The 3758-nt window shown below is 29.2% G+C and overlaps 1 pseudogene across 1 annotated transcript in view; it reads right to left on the reverse strand.

The window, feature by feature from the left end:
- Positions 1-3717, reverse strand: part of LOC143248499 (vacuolar protein sorting-associated protein 26B-like) — a 39099-nt pseudogene extending 35382 nt beyond the window's left edge. Inside the window, exon 1 of the transcript XR_013027013.1 lies at positions 3569-3717. The product of XR_013027013.1 is annotated as a vacuolar protein sorting-associated protein 26B-like (transcript). The remainder of the gene's footprint in view (positions 1-3568) is intronic.
- Between the last annotated feature and the right edge of the window lie 41 nt (positions 3718-3758).

Raw genomic sequence — 3758 nt, forward strand, 5'->3', positions numbered from 1 at the left:
AAACTGAGGTCTATACTATGTAAAAACTACACTGACAAACACCACACCAACATTATTTATAAAATACAATGTAATAACTGCCACAACTTCTATATTGGAGAAAAAGTAGAAAAATGGAAACCAGATTCAAAGAACATAAAAAGTCACCTTCACATGTTTTCGAACACTGCAAGTCAAATAAACACAACATAACCATAGAAAACACTCAAATACTAAATAAAGAAACAAACATAAACAAAAGCAAAATTAAAGAAGCCTTACTTAAACAACAACTTAAACCCAAAATAAACCAATATAAAGGAATGCCTTTATACCTATATTAAATAAAATAAAATTATATATTCAAACATCTAACACCGCCCTCTACATTCCAACACTCAGTTACCCAACCCCTTCCAAACATGTGGTCAGCTTCCAGTCAGTTACCTCTTTCTTTCTTTGTGAACCTGATGATGACCGAAGAAGGTCGAAACATTGTTCGCTCTTCTATGTAAAATATTTTCTCAACCCAAACGAGCCGTTTTTGCATATATATTTCTCTACAAGTGAGTTTTCTCGACATCACTGACCATGTCTATTTTGTTTTTCTCTTGTTAACAGAAACCATTTAATATTTAATAGTAATTATACACCATCACTCATACAGAATAATCAATCCATGTCTGTTTTGTTTTTCTCTTGTTAACAGAAACCATTTGATATTTAATAGTAATTATACACCATCACTCGTACAGAATAATCAATCCATGTCTGTTTTGTTTTTCTCTTGTTAACAGAAACCATTTGATATTTAATAGTAATTATACACTGTCACTCATACAGAACAATCAATCCATGTCTGTTTTGTTTTTCTCTTGTTAACAGAAACCATTTGATATTTAATAGTAATTATACACTGTCACTCATACAGAACAATCAATCCATGTCTGTTTTTTCTTACTACCCATTACTTAAACAAAAGTTGTATTGAGGTAGAAAACATCAAAATATATGGATATAAAACAGAGTATTCTGAGCATCAGAGTACATCAATATGGTGAAGTTTATGAGCTGCATTGCTTCACATTATTAAAATGTACCGAATACCTACTGTACAAGTTGTATGAGAAGTGTTACAGTAGAATACATATAAAACAAACTAAGAAGTTTAATGTTGAAAAATTACCACAAGTGTAACCCTATACCCATAAGGCACTTGTTTAATCAATGTTATTTGAAACACTGTAGCTTTCTGTTATCAGTGAAAGTCCACATTTATTTTCTAATTGAACTATTAGCATTACTCTGTTCTGTTGTTTATTATCATTTTTACCAGGTATGTTCATTAATTATGCAAGTGAAGGTTAAAATCTACCCTTGTTACAGCACTACTAGTCACCATTCCTTTACTGAAATCATCAAAACCAAATTAATTGTAGCTCATCACAATCACACAGATAATCAAACACAAAAGATGAAACACCAACAGAACTTCATCATGTCAACCATACCATGAAAAAAAAAAAATCACTTTTCCCATGGAAATATAATTGTACATTGTAGAAGCCAGTTTTTGTTGAAAGACAAAAATAAGTGACACTGTAGAAGACAACAAAGGACCATCTGGTCCTGCATATCCACAGCTTGTTTTTCAGGTAGCAATTTCCCTTTAAACTGTAAAGTCCTGGCTGCCACTACTGCAGATTGCAAACTCACTTAATAAGTCATTCACCCTTTTACAAAAGCATGTCTTTTCCAAATCCCAAACTTTAGAGTCCTCATCTTATTGTATTCACAAAAGAATCAGGGGTTGGATCCTTCTGTTCTCCCTGAGCAAGTAAAATGTATGATTGTACATGATCTAGAAATGCAAATGAAAGTTACAAGTTATCAGTTCTGTTGTACCCTTATAGAGGTACAACCACATGGACTGGTGCAATAAATTTACAGGTTTTTCTTTTTTTTTTTAATTCCTGTTGACTACAGGAATCATTTTAACACATTCACAGTTTAGTTAGAAAGACAGTTAACTTGTAATATTTATACAAGATGCATGCTTTACACATGTTATTATTGTGTTCTAAGTCAAATATATGAAATAAATAAAAACTTAGTAAAGTACTAACAATAATGGTACCAAATATCAAGGTTAATGTTTTTAACACTATAAACTTTTATTATGAAGTAAAAGACCCACATACAAGTACTAAAATGCTTGTTTCTGTATTTTTAATTCATTGTTATAAAAATAATTGAAAAATAGAGATTAATTACATTAGAAAATATAAATAACAAAACAAAAAATAAGATATATCTTTGTGAGGTATGCATGCAAAGAGCTCATGTGTGATATAATTCAATGTTGTAGCCCGTACTATGCATCTGCCAGGTAATGTTTAGTTTGTTATGCATGATAAATTGTTCAAAATCTTATGAGCTTGAGGTATTTTATGATAAATAATTATTAAAAAGAAAAAAAGGATATTTTAATTTTATTCATAATTTTTTACAGCAGTTTAATGATGGGTCAAATGGGCTGACTTCCTACAGTATTAAAAAAAATAAGAGAATATATATATATATATATTCATTTATGAGCTTCAAAATTTATGCAAAATTTTAAAACTGTTAAAGGAACAAAAAATATTTTATCACAACAACCTCTCTTGCAAACTTGTCAGTGTCTGAGTCTATAAATTCATTGACAAATCACTAGTAAAAATAATCACAAAATATTATCTTTATGTACAAAAAGACATTTATGTTTACTAAAGCTTAACAAATGTTGTGAATGTACATTTACTGTATTAAAAGTTGCTGTATATACATATTCATAGTTATATAGTGGTTGCAATGCTGGTCAAACTGACCAAGACAATATAGAAAGGGTTACCTACAACTAAGCAATGAAAGAAGGTAATGTTGAGTTGAATCAGTATTAACTAATTCATACGTTATGAAAATGTATATTTCAGTTTCATAACTGAAAATACTTTGGTTTATATTAATGGCATTTGAATTAAACTTAAACTAATTATTTTGAGATGTACTATGTGAAATTTTTAACTGGTTTTGCCTGTACTAAAGGTTATTTTGTAATAATAATATGTTGTGTTGTAACCTTGAAGTCGAAAGCATTATATAAATAATTAATTTTTTTAAGTTAATGTCACCATATTAGTTATTTGTATTAGCAATAAGCTCTTCCTGTACCGTTACCTGTATATTTTTTTTCTATTAGGACTAATGACTAATAAATCAAATTTCATGTCTTTTAAAATAGAATTTGTTAATATAGAAAAGTCTAGCCATATCTAATATTAGGCTTAGGATTAGTGGGCGTAAGAAAAATATCATTACGGCATAGGCACAGTTTTGAACTCATACTCGTATAAATGGTAAGTTACGAAGTGATAATAATACCATTTGATAGGCTAAGGGTAATGTATGAACTATAATTAATTTATGTGATGACACTAATCAACATCAATAGCGATATAATGTACGATGAAATCACTGTAAAATTTACTATTACGGTCAATAATAAAACTTTTAAACGTAAACGTTTTTCACGCTTTTTAAAACATACCATTTTTCGTATATCTTTCCGACTGGTCACAAGATTTCATCTGTAAAATGGCCGATAATCTCTACACCCATGCCATGTCTCTGGGATTATTATTTTTTCATGTTTTTATTACTGTTAAAGTAATCAAGTTATTTGTTCGTGTTATTTTACTTTTCTGAGGAAAACATGTTTTTTTTTTCCTTTCAATAAC

The sequence above is a fragment of the Tachypleus tridentatus genome, chromosome 4, assembly GCF_004210375.1.
Source record: "Tachypleus tridentatus isolate NWPU-2018 chromosome 4, ASM421037v1, whole genome shotgun sequence".
Classification (NCBI taxonomy): domain Eukaryota; kingdom Metazoa; phylum Arthropoda; class Merostomata; order Xiphosura; family Limulidae; genus Tachypleus; species Tachypleus tridentatus.